Source organism: Schistocerca nitens, chromosome 2 (genome assembly GCF_023898315.1).
Source record: "Schistocerca nitens isolate TAMUIC-IGC-003100 chromosome 2, iqSchNite1.1, whole genome shotgun sequence".
In the NCBI taxonomy this organism is placed as follows: Eukaryota; Metazoa; Arthropoda; class Insecta; order Orthoptera; family Acrididae; genus Schistocerca; species Schistocerca nitens.
Genome location: NC_064615.1, coordinates 282,191,999 through 282,212,270, shown reverse-complemented (window position 1 = coordinate 282,212,270; position 20,272 = coordinate 282,191,999).

Sequence of the window (20,272 nt, the reverse complement as noted above, 5' to 3'; positions counted from 1 at the left end):
TATCTGTTGCACTGGAGAACAACACGCTCTGGTGTTCCAGGGTTTCCATATGTGCAGTTGTCGGCTCTGTCATTTATATAGTTGAAATATATTGGGTACGGTCAGTCATCCGTAAGAAATTGCATTATCTATAACTGCGTCAGCATATCTCATTTTTAGGCGCTCTTCAGTACTAGGAAAGAACTCATGTACCCGCTGCCCTTTTCACTGGTGTCCCGCTACCTTTGCCACTCAGTCAGTCTCCATCGTTTTAATTCGTATCTGAACGGGACATCCTCGTGAGTTATCTCCTGAACTTGGTGATGTTGGCCCCGGTTAAGCCAATATGGCTCTGAGCACTATGAGACTTAACATCTGAGGTCATCAGTCCCCTACAACTTAGAACTACTTAAACCTGACTAACCTAAGGACATCACACACAACCATGCCCGAGGCAGGATTCGAACCTGCGAGCGCAGCGGTCGCGCGGTTCCAAACTGTAGCGCCTAGAACCGCTCGGTCACTCCGGCCGGCGTTAAGCCAATACGCTGCGGCTCTATATCGGATTGTTATATCAATAGGATAGGTGCCGGGAACTACACATAGGGCTTCAGTAGATGTCGTTCCGAAGGCGCCAGATAGCCGCAGGAGAACGTTCCTCTCACTACTTCCGGCGGCTGTCACAAATGTCGATAGACGTAATCTGTGTGCAGGTATACTAGAGGCAAAAGTCACTATCGACTCGTGTATTGCGCAGTAATATGTCTTGATCATTTGTAGTAGCGTCCTGTACTCTGCCGTGTCTATTCTGTCGAGTTTGTGTGGAATAGCTACTATCTAGGCTGTTGTTAGCTTTATATGCTGCATAAAAGACAACTGGACTCTAAGGTATCTGGTTACCTTATCCTGGCAGTATTGTTGGTACCTAATCGTATATTAGATTCCGCTGTAGGTTCCCCTTCATCAGCACATATAACATCTTTGGTGGGGCTATTGTCAGCTTATGTTTCTGGCATAAATTGTTCATTTCAAGCAGGGTGTCATTTGCCTTTCGTTCCAGTTTGGCTCTTGAATTCGCCGTCACTATTACTGATAGACCGTCAGTATAACCCACGATCCCTTCTGTGTTAACACGTTCTTCAGTCAGGCTGAGAAGTGGCCCAGTTGTGATATTGCAGAATAGGGGTCCTAGGATCGAACCTTGTGGCCATCCTTTTCTTTTTTTTCTTGACCACATTTCTGTTGTTTTCTTTACACTGGGCGGCCCTATCTCGGCAGTAAACTGTGGTATAGGGAGCCCGGGACCTGCAGCTCTCTTAGCCGTAAGAATAATCCAGGCCAACACATGTTTCAAATGCTCCTTGTATATCTATTAGTATTACTACTGCATAATTTCTGTCGGTATCATTAACAATTCAGTGCGAAAACTGTACTGATGTTCGCTAAGTCCCTGTAGCTATCTGTGGGCTTGCAAACGGTTGCTAACAGCCTTTCTTGGAATTTCGCCAACGTATGCAACAGGCATATTGTCCTGTATTTGAGGGATCTTTATCTGCTGTCTTTTTTATTATCACCGTGTTTGCTGTTTTCCATGCATCGGGTACTTTCCCTTCCCATAGTGCATCGTTTACAACATTTGTCGAGAAAGGCTATTTGGTACAACGTCTCCGGATGTATACCGTCCGGTCCCGGTGTTTTCTGGCTTTTCATTCTGGAAATTGCTCTTTGTACTTCTTCGTTCACGAAAGGAGGAGTTACTGCTTCTGTCACGAAGGCATCATTAAAACATCGTCGCATATCTGCGTGGTCTGGGTTATCTAACGTCGACTCATTTTCTGGTAAAAGTTTAAAAAGCAGATGCTCCGCAATGCTACTCCATCCTCTCAACATGTTGACAGTACGGTGGGAGATTTAATATTCTCTGTGAAAAGCTTATATGGTGTGCGCCAGAAGTTGTCAACTAGTTGGGTTTTACATATTTGTCCCAACACTGTTTCCTTCTAACCATTAATTTTTCTTTATAGTTTGCTTTGGCATTACGATAGTCAGACAGTCTGATTTCTTTGTCTTGTGTGGTTATCGCCGTCTGATAAAATTTGCGTTTCTTACTACTATCTTTTCGGAGTAGGGATGATTCGATAGTCCATGGCGTTCGTGGTTTTGGGCTGCAGTTGAACTTAGGAACGCTTTCTTTTTGCGCCTTTACTAATAGTTGCGTGAGGACATGTATCCCATAGTCTACACTGTCACTTTCTGAGGATAGGTCAGAAGATTCCACTATTTTCTCAGTTTGGGCCAGTTTTCTTTCTTGAGGTTGAACTGCTTTCCTTCTTCATTTCTAGTCTCTAGACTCCCATGTAACTTTATCACTATCCCGTTATGCCGGCCGCGGTGGTCTCGCGGTTTTAGGCGCGCAGTCTGGAACCGTGCGACTGCTACGGTCGCAGGTACGAATCCTGCCTCGGGCATGGATGTGTGTGATGTCCTTAGGTTAGTTAGGTTTAAGTAGTTCTAAGTTCTAGGGGACTGATGACCACAGCAGTTGAGTCCCATAGTGCTCAGAGCCATTTGACCCATTTTTTGACTATCCCGTTATGGTACTATGTACCAGTCCTGGCCTTACGTCCCACGTGTGACAGTGTGGTAAGGCCTTATCATTTACTACAGTTATATTTATCTCGCTCTGTGGCCTGCTATTGTCAAATGTTGGTGGCTGTCCCTCTTTGTTTAGAACGTACATATTGTATTCAGCGAGGATTTCATTAATGATTGTTACTCTATCATCTGTAGTATTTGCATGTCTAAGGGTAGACTTTCCGTTTATATCAGCTGCGATGAGCAGTTTTTCTCCTCTGGCATAGTCCGCTACCATTTTAATCCAGTCCGCATAAGGTTCTAAGTCATGGGAGTACTGGGCGTAAAGGGATGCTATAATCCACGTATCGTTTCTTCTTTTCAATTCTACTGTTGTTGCATGAGTATTGCTTAGCTGAGTAGTTTTAGGTATTGTTAGATCTGATGGTTTTACGATCATGGCTGCCATCGGTGGTGTACCTCCTGTTATCACTTTACTATTGCTTGGGATACATATCAGTTTGTAGTTTCTTGAATAGGGTTCCTGCAAACATGCTATATCCATTCGTGTCTGCTCCATTGCCTTAGGAAGCTCGTTGCTCACCACGATGCTGTTCTTCACATTTAACTGTAACATCCTCAGTTCTTTTGCGTTCTTGTCTCCCTTCATATTGGATTTTAGCGATCAATCTGTCGTGCAGCATCTTACATGTTGGGTTCCCTGAGCTTCCTCCTTTGTTACAGACTTTGTTTCTTCTTTTACATGGGATTTTTCCTACTGGGGTGTTCCATGGACAGGCATTCAGCTTTTTTATGTCCCTTCTCCCCACACTTGGTGCATGTTGAGAAACTTCCTGGTAGATTAAAACTGTGTGCCCGACCGAGACTCGAACTCGGGACTTTTGCCTTTCGCGGGCAAGTGCTCTACCATCTGAGCAACCGAAGCACGACTCACGCCCGGTACCCACAGCTTTACTTCTGCCAGTATCTGGTCTCCTACCTTCCAAACTTTACAGAAGCTCTCCTGCGAACCTTGCAGAACTAGCTCTCCTGAAAGAAAGGATACTGCGGAGACATGGCTTAGCCACAGCCTGGGAGAAGTTTCCAGAATGAGATTTTCACTCTGCAGCGGAGTGTGCGCTGATATGAAACTTCCTGGCAGATTAAAACTGTGTGCCCGACCGAGACGCGAACTCGGGACCTTTGCCTTTCGCGGGCATGTGCTCTACCATCTGAGCTACCGAAGCACGACTCACGCCCGGTACTCACAGGCTGTGGCTAAGCCATGTCTCCGCTGTATCCTTTCTTTCAGGACTGCTAGTTCTGCAACGTTCGCAGGAGAGCTTCTGTAATGTTTGGAAGGTAGGAGACGAGATACTGGCAGAAGTAAAGCTGTGGGTACCGGGCGTGAGTCGTGCTTCGGTAGCTCAGATGGCAGAGCACTTGCCCGCGAAAGGCAAAGGTCCCGAGTTCGAGTCTCGGTCGGGCACACGGTTTGATCTGCCAGGAAGTTTCATATCAGCGCACACTCCGCTGCAGAGCGAAAATCTCATTTTGGTGCATGTTATTTGTTCGTCATCACAATATTTGGTTGTGTGGCCTAGCCCACAGCATTTTTTGATTTTCTTATTGCTTCGTAGTCCTCCATGTACAATGCCAGGAAATTTATAAAAACTCGTTCTTGATTCAAATAATTGTTTTTATCTTTGGTGTAACTTCCAACACTTTGCTGGTTGTACTCCTTCCCTTCTGACCTCCTTTAAATTTGATCTTCGCCCATTAAAACAATTCTTCTTCGGTGACTTTCTCATCCAATTTTAGTTTATAAAGCTGTGAGAGAAATTCACTTTCCGTTACCATAGTTAGGACCCCGTGAGTAACAAATAGTTGTCGCCATTTTTTGGTTTCTTCACACCTGAAGTGTTTTATCGTTTCTGCCTTTGCCTGTAACTTTTTACAGTCTTCTACGGTTACTGTTTCCACTATCACGACCGTTGGTGTGGTTATTATGGCCCTAAACTTCAATTTTTCTTGTTGAGGATCTATTTCTCTTGTCAGTATGTCTCAGATATCTTTAACATCTTTAGTGTTTTGATTGTTTGTAGGTCTAATAAATAGTGTTGTAGCCTGCTTTTCCTTAGATTTTTTATCTTTTCAAACGCTTTGCGTTTTTTTTTTTTTTCCCTGCTGCGATTACGGATGCGAACGTCTGTGTCATATTTATTTCAATGCTTTGAAGGTGACGGTTTTCCTCTAGTGCTTGTCGCAGTTTGTCTTCTAAACTTCGTATTTTCTGTTTGGCGTCTGGCAGTTTCAAGCAGCAACTCATCCACTTGCTGTCTCAGCCTGTCATTTTCCTCTTTTAACATGTCTGTTTGGCCTTTAAGCCTCGCCTGTTGGAGGGCCTCAATGGATTGCGAGTCCTGTACTGCTCTAGTCGTAGTGAGCACTTCCACTTGTTGTCGTAGTAGGGCGATTTTTTTGTTCAGTACATCTATCACTCCGTCTAGTCTCGATTGCGTCAATACTAATGCCCAGATTATATTTCTCACGAGCTGGGAAACATTAGTGGAATCCTCGCCCTTCAGTTCGGCCTCAAAGTCGTTGAGTATCGCTTCTACTGCTGTAATTTTCTCGGCGTTTGATGTGCTTTCGGTGTGTCAAATTTTACCATTTTGTTTCCATATTCTTCTTCACCCTTTTTCCATGTATTGGTAATGTACCTCGCTTTCTTACATCTTGACCTTGCACCTTGGTCCCATTTGCGTCCACTGTACCGTTATTCTGCGCACGTTCAATGTGCACGCCTAGCGCGGTTTCTCTACCGAAGGTGCAAGCACAAGATGTAAGAAAGCGAGGTACATTACCAATACATGGAAAAAGGGGGAAGAAGAATATGGAAACAAAATGGTAAAATTTGACACACCGAAAGCACATCAAACGCCGAGAAAATTACAGCAGTAGAAGCGATACTCAACGACTTTGAGGCCGAACTGAAAGGCGAGGTTTCCACTAATGTTTCCCAGCTCGTGAGAAATATAATCGGGGCATTAGTATTGACGCAATCGAGACTAGACGCAGTGATAGATGTACTGAACAAAAAAAATCGCCCTACTACGACAAGTGGAAGTGCTCACTACGACTAGAGCAGTACAGGACTCGCAATCCATTGAGGCCCTCCAACAGGCGAGGCTTAAAGGCCAAACAGACATGTTAAAAGAGGAAAATGACAGGCTGAGACAGCAAGTGGATGAGTTGCTGCTTGAAACTGTGCCAGACGCCAAACAGAAAATACGAAGTTTAGAAGTAGAATTACTTTGCGTCCAGTAACGGCGCGTGTTGCAAGTTGTTACCGGCGCGTCTTCCAGTAAGAAGTATACTGATGAGCCAACATTCGTCCTTTAATGCCAGCATATGTTATTAACATAAAATTTATAAGAAACCATCTTCCTATGAGCATTAGGCAAATAAATTCGTAAGGGACAAAACACAGAGCCAATTGTGTTCCAGCGTACACAACATGCAGCGTTGCCCTAGCAGACGAAATGGTCGAGGGCAATTAGGAAAGTAGGAAACGATGGGTCGCGAGCTGTAAACCATAGTGAAAATCAAAACTATTTTGTTTGCAGCAGTTAGCTACACCTCCCCGCTGCTTCTCTAGATAGTTGCCACTCCGACCTAGACATCTGTCGTAGCGTTGTACCAACCTTCCAATATTCTCGTCATAGATGGCAGCCGCCTGTGCTTTCGACAAGTTTCCACTATGAACGGCAGTCCGTTGTCTGTGTCTAACTGTTGTCTACATAGCCAGCGATTCATTTCATCAGAGATCTAAATGAAAGGGAGCCAGGTCCGGGCTATATGGTGGGCGATCAAACGCGTCCCATCAGGAACGCTGCAGGAGATTCCGTATTGTCCCTGCAGTATGAGGCCGAGAAGTGTCATACAGAAGGAAATGCGTGACAGTTGTGTTATGTGGGGTTGCATGAAATGGCGAAAAATCTCCCGACAGGCCCCTATGCTCGGTGGCAGACTCTTTTCTAGTCCTCTTCAGGTGCTCACTATATGCTCAGAACTGAGAAGAAAGACCTGACGCTGTCTACGGTCATACTACAGCTAATGTCCAACACATCTGAGCAAAGATTCATCGGAATTTCGCTGTCGTTTCCATTTCGTGATCGATAATTCCTTAATTTCCGAACAGCACTAGTAAATATAATGCAGTGGTGAGGGTGGAGACTCACTTGGTAATAAGTGATAGTATGCACTGTTGTCAGTAAATTGGTTGTCTGCCCCAGGTAGCTGAGTGATCAGCGCGACAGAATGTCAATCCTAAGGACCCGAGTTCGATTCCCAGTTGAGTCTGAGATTTTCTCCGCTCAGGGACTGGGTGTTGTGTTGTTATCATCATCATCATTTCATGCCCATCGACGCGCAGGTCGCCGAAGAGGCGTCAAATCCAAAGAATTGCACCCGGCGAACCGTCTACCCGACTGGAGGCCCTAGCCGCACGACATGAATTAAGTTAATCGGTTCACAGTGTCATGATTCTTAGTAAAATTGTCAATTTCTGTGTCTAACATTTGTTTTAATCTGACCATCAATAGCAGTGACCATACTCCACCTGTCAGAAGTCATGTGTGTATAACGCCACAGGTAGTGGCTGTCATGGAATCATTCCAGTTTATCAGACCATTAGAAATCAACAGACTCTAGATCACAAATGACTCACTTAGTGCACTACCGGCTCTCGACATCCCAGCAGCAACAAGCGACAGCAACCTGTGGCATATAGAAGTAACGTAGGCGGTGACTGACATACAGAAGCATGCAACTTCCGTGAAATATGCCTGGATTACATCACACGAAAGCATCCAACATGCAAGCCAGTACGTGGGCCTCCTTGCGGAGGAAGTACTCAATGCGCCAATCACATTTATGAACTAAATGCGACAACATTTAATCCGTGGGATGGAATGTAAAGAAACAGTACTTTAGGCAGTCCGCCAGTGTTGTAAGCTACCATTGGCCCTGCTCTCTTCCCTCAAGCAGAAGGTCGTAGTTCACAACTTAGTCACTCGTCAGACAATGCCTGACGATGCGTTTCCGTCACGAACATTTCCCTATCACATCTACAGCAATCAGATAGTTCCTGTTCGTTGGTGCAACTCGGTATCTAAACATGGTATTTAATTCAGTTATACTCATCATTTGAATGATATCACTATAAGCAAGCCTTTTTGTGCGAGAGACTAAGGAGTTGAAAAACCAATTCCCTCTGGTATTACCACTATCTCGTATATCTGAGTGGTGTGTTTTCTGTCGGACACCACTACTTTTGTAAGAGAGCGACTGCTCCTTGACGTTTATTTCAGAGGGAATTGACTAACATCGTCCGAACTCCTACACGAATCAATAATTTGCGAGTAGGGCCTTAACGTACGAGGAACGCTGCATTTCAGTGTAGGATAAGTTGTAAATTTGATTTGGCCAGGGGGCTGTGTCAGGATGACCAAAGCCCTTAAAGCTACTGCTTATGAGAAGTGGTAAATCCAGTTTCGAGTCCCTGTTTTCAACTTCCACCATTGTATTGCCACAGTACCCTGTGCCACATTCCCGATGTCCAAGATGGTTGCCGTGAAGATGTACTGCTGAAATGCTCATTTTCGATCGTGTTTTGGTGGTATTTTCTTCGAGTTTTATACTGAAAGTGATACCAGTGATTGCTGCCCTCAGGTACTGTACTGTGCAAAAAAATTGGGAATGTAAGCGTGCAGAATCAGCCACAGGAACATATTTCCTCACTGCAGGTTGCTAATCTGTCCTGACTGCTAATAGGCTTTTCAATATCCTTTAATTAGAGTTTTTCCTGCCTAAATTGGGAATCCACGTTTTATTATTTCCTGTAGTACTTGGAAAAGTGATTTACTTGTAAATAATGTGACTGAATTGAGTAGAAATGGATGTTAAAATCTATATATACCAACGTATTTTAGTTTTGGCGGGAAAAATTGGCCTAGGATTGGTTGCTTACGCAGCGACGTCACTTTAGCGGTAACAGTTCTGACAGGTCATCTCACCACTTCTCAGTAATTTGCTGAGCGCTCTTTTACGTCACTAAGGAAGGGAGGCCAATGATCTGCTTTCTTATTCACTGAAAGAGGACTGACGTCAATTTGGTGAGGAAGTGTCGGATTGATCGGAATATAGCGTTCAAGTCGATTTGCTGAAATCATAACAACGTCATTATGGCGGGAAACTTTTATTGGTTGACCAAACTGTCGTGGCGGGAGAAGCTGGAAGCAGCTGAGGTTGTCTTATTTCAATAAATGCTCTACCATTCATTAAAACTTCAACACAATGAAAGTGATACGAAACAAACTTCAAATTGGTTGATGTGTACTACATGCTTGGATATGCAAATGGAAAACATATCACTGCAATGAATGATGTCATTGAAAATCTGTATATAATAAAATTGCATAGTGATTTCTCTTTCATTTGAATTTTAGTTGTTTGTGAAAATACCATATTAGGCCTCATGTAAGAAGCAGAAACGTCTACCAGCACTTGTCGATAACCGACAGTGGCAGGACTGTGATCTGTCGAGATGGTAGTCTATCATGACACCATATTTCTGCTGGCACTGCTCCAGAACCTACAAGTGTCTTAGGAATACGGAATCGATAACTTCATCAGGGCCCCACTCAATGAGGTGCAGACAGGATCTCAATGGTCCCAAGTGACTCCTGCCTAATGAGACAGAGACATTGCCTGATTGGTTGTGTTGGAGGTTCTGACCACATCACTTAACTTCACTCAGGAAATGTGGTTGTTTGCAGCAGTATAAGTATTGCAGCAGCACTACTGTTTGGGATAGGAAAAGTCAGTTCTGATGGAATATTTCTGAGTGCACAAGTATCAGCCAGGCGCGGGCATGTTTACAGTGAGTTACGCTCACCAGCAGTGGCGAAGTAAAATAGAGGCCACAGGGGCGTAGAACAGCTGGAAAAAGTACACACAATGGTTTCCATGGTGCAAGTCACAGGTATAAGGGGCCCACTGGCCAACCTAAGTGTTATGAGTATGTGACATGGAGTGGTGCATTTAGCAAAACAGAGGTGCACAGCTGCATATAAATAGGTGCCGGTTCACTAACAAAGCATTCAAGTGTGGCAGCTCTCCCGGATGGCGGGGCATGTCAGACCACCGGCTAAACGCAGCAGCAGATGGGGTGCTGGCGTTCCAGTCCATTACAGGTCGCTGGTTCGACCTGCTGAGACCAACTTGTGCTCTGTAGCCAGCCAGTAGCGGGCCACACCACAGCCCACTACTGCGGGCAGCCTTGTTGGCTCCTGACACACGACAGAGGCATCCTGAGGCGAGGGCCACAGATTCGCACGTCATATCACATGCGATCATTGTCGCCGCGTTGTTACCCATGCAGGCAAGGATGCGCTCCCTGGGTCGCCTTGCAGTGGGCGGTGCTGAGGTGGCAGATTCCAAGGCCGCTGAGTCAGCTGCCAGTGCATCCTGACATCAACACAACTCTGCAACTGTAAAAAGCCGACACACAGCGGGGCATGCATGGGTCGCTGAGGCAGCCATTCCACACCAAGCTGTTTTGCAGACAGTGGTGTCCTCAGCATTGCAGGACCCAGTGATGCAGACCAAGAGCAATGGCGGCTCTGTACTTGGAAATAATAAATCACTTGCAAAGCTCAGATGAGTCTTAGTATGGTGTGTTCTACCTCTTCCCGCTACATGTGGTATTGCTGTTACATTTGGTGTCAGTAGTTGCTACTACAGTATCCACACAGTCAGTGTGACAACGTCTGGAGCACTATAGACTGTCAGAACTGTGACCATTATTGTGGTTCCACTTGACATGGCAGCAGAGAGAGCCATAACAACAATAATGCGTGCATAGGCAACAATGGACATAGGTCTGACAACAAGACGTCTTTTCACGCTAGCTTTGGTTGTGTGTGTAGTATGGCGAAGGAAATACGCATTACTGGAGGCTCCGACGACAAGGTGCCAGATCACAACAGATTCTTTACCTCAAGTGATGGTATGGGGTGTCACTTGGTAAACAACACAATCGCTTCTACTTCGTACAGCCGGTAATTTTTACAGCAGCTATGATACTCCTGAAGTGTGACAGCATTTGGCTGTATCCAGTCTTCGAAGTCTCTGTGGCAAAAAGATGATACAATACCGCTTGTTATCGGTGTTGTCCTGACCTACCACGATACGGAATGTTTTCCGTTGTTCCCTGGCTAGAATATACTCTCAATCTCTTACACAGTGAACAGATCTCATCTTAAGTTTCAGGGAGTCTTGTGCCACCACTCTCCAGCCACTAAATTTGATGAGCTTTGGCATTGAGATGAAGCAGCATGGAATGGCATATCTATCATCCAAGCTCAGTCCCTCTCAATGCCCAGCATGAATAGAGCTGTTGGTGCACTTACAGGTGGAAGTCCAGTGTAGTTAATTTCACGCCTAATAAACTTCATAATCATCCAAAAATATAATTATGTATTCTACCCAGTATACTATAAAAATGCCATTTGTCATCTTTTCCAGTTTCCAATTTTAATCCTGAGCTGCATCGTGAATGTTTTCTACTTTTGCATACCAGATGCATCTACATTTCCATTGACGGGATGGCTCGTAATTAGGATGTGTCTTTCTTATTCCACTTTTAAATCTCTTAATTTCATTTCATACTGTACTCTTTTATTGCCTCATTCGTGTTAAATCTCTTTAGATCTGTTTCAGATCTCACGTTGCAACCTCTGCAATCAATATTCATGTGGATGTACAGCTACATTTAGGTCTGTACCTTCTGATTCGTTATGAGGTGCATGGTGGAGATTATTTTTTGTCATACCACATATCAAAGCACATCCTGTTTCACTCACGGGTAGAACGTGGGAAGGCAATCCGTTTATAGGCTTCTATGGGAGCTCTTATTTGTCCCATTTTAGTTTCACAGTTTCTAAAATTTGGATACCTAGGGGTCAAGGGATATGGGCAGTTTCTGCCTTGAAACACCTTCAATTTTTCTATGCAAGTTCACACGAGACGAACGCCATCTTTCTACCTCTGCCTGACATATAGTAACTTTCAATGCTTCTCTCAAACTCCCCCACAAGTCATAAACTAGTGATCGATCGCACCGCCCATTTCTGGATGTCACAACACGATGCTTCCGCGTACACCTATTCTGATATGTTAATGGGTACTCAGGTCTGGCAGCTACTATTTACAACTCAACCTATGCGTCCGTTCCATTTCACAATATGCAAATGAGCGTTTGGCGTCACTGGCTGGGAGGCCCCTTGCGGGGCAGGTCCGGCCGCCTTGGTGCAGGTCTTACTACATTCGACGCCACATTGAGCATCCTGGGGTCCTGATGGGGATGAAATTATGAAGACAGCACAACACCCAGTCCCTGAGCGGAGAAAATCTCGGACCCAGACGGGAATCGAAGTCGGCCCCGTAGGACGGCAATCCGTCACGCTGACCACTCAGCTATCCGGGCGTACATTTCACAATATTGTTACTCTTTACTAATGAATTGTGGTAAATGATTTTAGCCCTGGCTCGGTACAATTGTAGTCAAAGATTAGCATGGTTTTACACTTCGTTAAGTGCCTAACCTTGCAGTTCTGCACACTAAGAAATAGTTGCTAGTCTTTGCTGAAGACATAATTTGCCGAAAACTAGCTGCATATAACTGTCGCTTTGATATCTTCGCTGGCATCAGCTATGAAATGTAACGATACTATTTCTAGTGCAGAGACAATCCCTGTAGTGCCGTCGTACTGACTGAACGAAGGTCTCTGATCAGCAGCACCAGCGTTCAGTGATCCTTCAGTTTCAATCCGAGTGCTGTCACTAGGCTTTCAGCAGTACCTCAAAACCGTCCTAAAATAGGCCCTCCTTTTCAGGTAAGTTAAGTGTTTACAGCTTTCTCCCCAGTCTTACTTTCGCTACCATTGCATTTCTAGAACAGCACATAAGAGTTCATTTGACTTTGAAGCATTTCCTGTCTTTGCTTTCTGATTTGTTGTAGACGTATCAGAAGTTCCACCCGTCCTACGCGTCGCGGACCTTATGCAGGATGCTTCGTTACTCTGCATGACGTAATAAAACCACCAGGGGGACAGCAGACAGTGTATATGTGAACTGTTAACAGACTGTCGAGTGCCGTAATTGCGGTGTATAAATTTTATAGCGAAGTAGTATCAGTTATTAACGGCCGCTCTTATGTAAAAGCCCCTCAAACTGCATTTTATGTATTTAGCCAATATCTTGAAGACTAATCGTGGAAATATAGAAATAAACTACTTGTTCAAATTATAAATCAACGTGAGTGACTCAATATTTTTCAATTTCACCGCAATACCTGCACTTTTTTTATATTATTATTTTCAGCTTGAAAATTGAGTTTACGACAGGTGTGAGCTGGCATGCTGTGACGAAAAACGTAGCCAAACATTGATACCAGCCATATCTCTTGGCGGCTCAATTAAGCTGAGAGTTAAGTGTAATATATATATATATTCGGGCAATAGCACGCGGGGGCTCCAGCCAAACTGTTAAATCTTCAGCGCGTAGTGCCCAGTACAGTCGTAAGTAACGCATCTTACACACAGTATTCGGTTATCAACGTCCCGTACACAGTTTTAAAATAGTATAAAATGCACCTAGACAAGCCGATCGTCAAACTACAGTTTGTCAACTTTTAGCAGTCATGATCATGAATTCACAGATATTGCGAAAATACACATAAAAAACAGTTTCAAAATCTTTACGGCAACATTTAACGTTTTAACGTGCGCAGCCGCTCAGTAAGTTGCAAACGACGTAAGTATTTTAAAGTACAGTAGTTCGTACAACTCAACTGGATGCAAAAAGTTCGTTTCTCACAGCGACAATCACTGTCTAGTATGTAAACATTGTCGCCGTTCATTATAGTGCTCCGCGAAGCTCACAGTAGTCACAGTGAAACAATTTGCTTAATAACGCCAGCTTTGAAATATAGTTTAAACCATGACCAAAAAAATTAAGTATGCCGCCATAAATGTTCGTGGGTTTCTGTCGAGCACGATTACACATCACACGCGCATGCGTCACTGCACACAGCTGACTGCCTGTCACTGACTACAGCTATCGACATCGCTCTAGCATCGCAGTTCGTATTACAGTGTTACATGTCATACTTAGTTTCACATGAAGCATGTCACAAAAACGTTACGAAGTAGATCAAGCACACCATGAAATCTTACATACTCAATTATTAAAATATAGACAGAGCAAAACATAGTCACATTTCATACTATATAAGAAAGCAAGAAATATTTTAAACTGTCAAATGTATATTGTGGGAATGAGGTTTATTCATCTTGTGATGTACAGTTGCAATACATTTCGTCCGCATCCAGGAGACATGTCGAAAACTTATGATGCAATTAGAATGATTTTTAAAATGATAGATAATACTACCAAAATAAATATTAACACTAAAATGATATTTCTTGGGATAAGTAACACGTTGTTTCCAGCTCAGTTTGCAAATTTGTCTTGCATGAATTAATATACGTACAGACTAAATGAAGCAGAAAAAGAATAAAAAGACAAAATTTTTCTCTCGTAATTATCAATATTTTTACAGCGTATAGCTTCCTACTCTAGATAATACTGTTGAGAAGTCTTTTTGTGATTTCGTTGCTGAAACCTGCTTCCGTAATTGGGCTCCTTAAAAACCAAATACATCAACCTTTTCTATTTTATTTCTTTCAACACTGATGAGAGATGTTCTCTTCATTCTTGATTTGCTTATTACTGTCCAGCTGGTTTTTTGCCAGTAATAAATTGTTTCGATTTTTCAGAACTTAGGGAGTGTATTCTGGACCTGTTTGTCATTACAGCAAGTGAAGCAATATCATCCGCAGCCCATGTGCAGTGAATGGGAATTTCGTTAATTTGAGCTCCAGGTGAATTCCCTGTGAACATCTTCGTGTGTTTTTCGTTGGCAAGGTTAAGGAAACATAATGGATATCCTTGTTTTAAACCTTTTCCAGATGCATCATACAATCCAATGTAACATCCAGGATCTGGAGCGGTGCCTAAATACCGCTTAATTACATCAGGTGTTCTTTTCGGAATTGCAACAGCGTTCATAAAATGAGTTTTATCGAAGACACCGCCATCGCTGTCCGCCTTTGTCCCGGTGATATCTGACCCGCCAAAGCCGCCAGCGGTGCTCTGTGCGGCACGTGTGAGCTTCTATGTTTTGTGTGGTGCATGGCCCAGCCTGCCTGATGTGTACAGACCGCGGTCGTCCCCACGCCTGCTCCGCCCCCCCCCCCCCCCCCCCCCGTGCTCAGCGATTGTCTGGCCGCAACCTACGGTCGCCTGCGCTTTGTGGTCCGCTCTGTTGCTCTGTGTGGTGGAACCTAACTGTGACAACACGTGTCGTCGCGAAAACACAGGAACTGCTTTTGTCTACACGTGCCAGATAATCTGCAAACAGCACGCCTCCATTTCCGTTACCTCTAGACGTGCGATAAATTACCACATAGGATTACGTAACACTTCATATTTCTCGCAGTCTGCTACACTCAAGCGGGATAACGATGTGGAAGCGACAAGTTTAATTGACTTACAGGAAACTACGCAGTGGCATAGCATCCTCCCATATTTTTCTTTCTCTCGTTTCTTCTTAATAGCTTAGTGTCGTCCTCAATCTCTTTCTGACTTCTGCTTTTTTTCATTTATACAAACCTACTGCGACGGTAATCATTTTTGCATGCAGTAACAGAAGCCTGCTTTTTTAAATTTTTTCGCAGCCGATTTCTAAAAAATAGAATCGCTTTGGAACGATGATTCTACAAATTACTTTCACTTTGGGCTATCATGTCAAAATTTTTCTGAAGACAGGAACTCCTATTGTAAACAGTTACATAACCAAAATACAAATACACTGATGAGCCGAAGAAACTGGTACACCTGCCTAATACCGTGAAGTGCCCCGCGAGGACGCAGAAGTGCCGCAACACGACGTCACATGGACTCGACTAATGTCTGAAGTAGTACTGGAGACATCTGACACCATGAATCCTGCAGGGCAGCCCATAAACCCGTAAGAATTCCAGCGGGTGGTGATATATGCTGAAAAGCACGTTGCAAGGCATCCAAAATATGCTCTATAATGTTCATGTCTCGGGAGTTTGGTGGCCAGCTGAAGTGTTTATTCTTAGAAGAGTGTTCCTGGAGCCACTCTGTTGCAATTCTGGGCTTTGGGGTGTCCAGTGTCCTGCTGTAATTGCCCACATACGTCGGTAGGCACAATGGACATGAATGGATGCAGGTGATCAGACAGGAGGCTGACATATGTGTCAACTGCCAAGAGTATCATGGGGTCCCATATCACTCCATCTGCACACACCCTACACCATTACAGAGCTTCCACCATCTTGAACAGTCCTCGGCTTACATGCAAGGTCCATGGATTCATGAGGTTGTGTCAATACCCATACACGTCCATCCGCTCGATGTAATATGAAACGAGACTCGTCCGACGAGGCAACACGTTTCCAGTCCAATAATGTTATTGACGGACGCAGGCGAGGCGTTAAGCTTTGTGTCGTGCAGTCATCAAGGTTACACGAGTGGGCCTTCGGCTCCGAAAGCCCATATCGATGATATTTCGTTGATGATTCTCACGCTGAAGTTTGTTGGTGGCCCAGCATTGAAATCATCAGCAATTTCTGGAAGGGTTGCACTTCTGTTACATTGAACGATTCTTTTCAATCGTCAGTGGTCTCGTTCATGGAGGATCTTTTTCCGGCCGCAACGGGTTCGGAGATTTCATGTTTTACCGTATTCCTGATACTCAAGGTACACTTCTGAAATGGTCGTACAGAAATGTCCCCACTTCAACCCTGCCTCGAGGATGCTGTATCCCATCGCTCATGCGTCGACTATAACACCACGTTCAAACTAGCCTAAATTTTGATTACCCGCCATTGTAGCAGCAATAACGGATCCAACAACTGCGGCAGACAGTTGTTGTTTTATAACGGCGTTTCCGATCGCTGTGCCGTATTCTGTCTGTTTACATGTCTCTGTATTTGAATAAGCATGCCTATACAAGTTTCTTTGGCGCTTCGGTGCATTAAAATGAAATTATATCGGAGGCCTGTATTTTTATAGTTAAGGTTTATAAGGAAAATACAGTAAAGCAGCATGCCTTCGCGAAAAATTACGGCTGTAATTTCCCGTTAATTTTTCCCCCAGCACAACAAGGTTGATCTTACAGGGCCAGATCAGTCAATCATCCAGACTGTTGCCCTGCAGCTATTGAGAAGGCTGCTGCCCCCCTTCAGGAATCACGTGTTTGTCTGGCCTCTCAGCAGATACCCCTCCGTTGTGGTTGCACCTACGGTACGGCTATCTGTATCGCTGAGGCGTCTACCCACCAACGGCAAGGTCCATGGTTCAAGGGGGTACGTCACGGCTGCAAAATACTGACACGAATTCTTTACAGGCGAATGGAAAAACTGGTAGAAGCCGACCTCGGGGACGATCAGTTTGGATTCTGTAGAAAAGTTAGAACACGTGAGGCAATACTGACCCTTCGACTTATCTTAGAAGATAGATTAACGAAAGGCACATGAACATTTCTAGCACTTGTGGACGCAGAGAAAGCTGTTGACAATGTTGACTGGAATACGCTATTTCAAATTCTGAAGGTGGCAGGGGTAAAATACAGGGAGCGAAAGGCTATTTACAATTTTTACAAAAACCAGATGGCAGTTATAAGAGTTGAGCGGCATGAAAGCGAAGCAGTGGTTGCGAAGGGAGTCAGACAGGGTTGTAGCCTATCCCCGATGTCGTTCAATCTGTATATTGAGCAAGCAGTAAAGGAAGCAAAAGAAAAATTTGTAATAGGAATTAAAAGCCAGGGAGAAGAAATAAAACTTCTAGGTTTGCCAATGACATTGTAATTCTGTCAGAGACAGCAAAGGACTGTACATTTTTACTCGCATCGAACCGCAAAAATTGTCGATGAGTCACATACACAACCCCTACTGTTGTTAACACTCAGTTCTATTCTGTTTAGTCTGCCTTCATGGTTACACAGTCGTTCATCTACGGCGGTACTAAACTGACTTATGTTAGTTTCTTGGTTAATAATTTTAGTAGCCACCTGCACTCCAAATATCGCACACACATCTTTTCCTTCCTTAATTTGATTTTCCATTGTTATGTGACTATCCTCACATTGCTTTCCCACATGATTGACTTGTTGATGGATTTTATCTTACTCTGTATTTACTTGTTCCTTCAACTGTTTGTTGGCATCAGCAACGTGCATAATCTGAGAAGTTAATTCACTTTTTACTGCTATAACAGCATGATTACACTATTGTTTTACCTTACTAATCTCATTATTTACACTGTTACTAAACAAAGTATATCACTTTTCCAGGACTCTCTTAGTTTAGAAATTTTATTTTGCATGTTGGATTCCATTTCTTCTGAAAGGTTAGTAAACCTTTGATCATCTTCAGTATCGAACCCATTAGTTTCATTTGTCAACCCATTTATCTCAGAACTTAATGTATACATTTTAGTGTCCATATCAGAGCTTAATGATTTTTTTTTATATCAGAACCCAATTTATTCATTTTAGTGTCAGTATCAGAATACATACAACCAATTTCCTTTATATTGATATTCATGTCACCCATATGTCACAAAATATTTGCTAACATTTCTGAAACATTATTTTTCTGCTCACAAGGAACTGGTACAGGTTCCTGCTTTATTTTTGTAACAGTAACAGGTATAAAGGAGGCATCAATTTCCACCACATTCTGTTCATTATAGGTCCCATAATTAACGTACACTGAATCTGGCAAACAACTATCATTTGCTTGTGATATATCAAAACTAAATTCACTAGTCACTGTATCATCTTCATATTTTACTCTACCTAAATCCACCCCAACTTTCTCATCTACTATCTCATGATTATTGTTTTCCGCCATGTTCACAAGATTCTTGGCACACACACACTTACACACACACACACACACACACACACACACACACACGAAACGAAGTAGAATACGAGGTGTGGCTAGAAAAAAAACCGGACTAGTACTGGTGAAACAATAAAACGAATGCAATAAGGCTGAAAGTCGCGTGGCCTGTCACGTGACTCTCGCTCCGCCTACTGCTCGAGTTTCATCTGCCTCCTGCACTCAGTCTGCCCGTGGCGTCTGTTTTAAGTAGTTGACGTTTTGTCTGTGCGTCGGAAAATGTTGAGTGTATAGAAAGAACAGCGTGTTAACATCAAATTTTGTTTCAAACTAGAAAAATCTGCAAGTGAAACGTTTGCAATGTTACAACAAGTGTACGGCGATGATTGTTTATCGCGAACACAAGTGTTTGAGTGGTTTAAACGATTTAAAGATGGCCGCGAAGACACCAGTGATGACACTCGCACTGGCAGACCATTGTCAGCAAAAACTGATGCAAACATTGAAAAAATCGGTAAACTTGTTCGACAAGATCGCCGTTTAACAATCAGAGCAGTGTCTGAGTTAACAGGAGTTGACAAGGAAAGTGTCGAACAAGTTTACCGATTTTTTCAATGTTTGCATCAGTTTTTGCTGACAATGGTCTGCCAGTGCGAGTGTCATCACTGGTGTCTTCGCGGCCATCTTTAAATCGTTTAAACCACTCAAACACTTGTGTTCGCGATAAACAATCATCGCCGTACACTTGTTGTAACATTGCAAACGTTTCACTTGCAGTTTTTCCTAGTTTGAAACAAAATTTGATGTTAACACGCTGTTCTTTCTGTACACTCAACATTTTCCGACGCACAGACAAAACGTCAACTACTTAAAACAGACGCCACGGGCAGACTGAGTGCAGGAGGCAGATGAAACTCGAGCAGTAGGCGGAGCGAGAGTCACGTGACAGGCCACGCGACTTTCAGCCTTATTGCGTTCGTTTTATTGTTTCACCAGTACTAGTCCGGTTTTTTTCTAGCCACACCTCGTACTACTTAGCTTCCCTCTACCGTCGTCAGCACGGTGAGATGTTCCAGCGGGTCCGTTCGCCAAGCTCTGCCCCCACAGGTGTAGTTTCTGGGTCCACACTTTGGCCATTGGTACCAACTGCCGCAGACTCTCGGCTGCTGTTGCTCGTTGCCTCGCGATGTTCAGCAGTTGCCGACGTCGTCAGCCGCTTTCTACACCGGTTGTTCTCGCTGCTATATTCTCCACTTCGTTACTGCTGTGCTATTAAAGTTCCTTTATACATGTGTCGGTCTTTCATTTATCGGGTAAGCTACACTGCTGCTTCTGAAGTTCGTATACACTCGAACTTATCATTTCCCGGACGTTAAATGAATCAATTGCGGCGGGGTGGGGTCTGTCGGTCGTTCTTTCGTCTCCTTACTCTCTCAGTCACTTTCATCGAGCAGTTCACCTACCTCCAAATTTCTTCCTTCCGACGTGCCTTCACTCTGCAGTAGTAGATCCACGCTAGGTAGTGTAAAGCTGCGTTGAGGAAACAGCTACCTAATACCACACAGAGGCTGCGTAACTCAAGTTGCAAGTCATTTCCTGTAGTTCATATTCACAAATTTTGGGCGGTAGGAGAATGCAGTTTAACTGCAGTA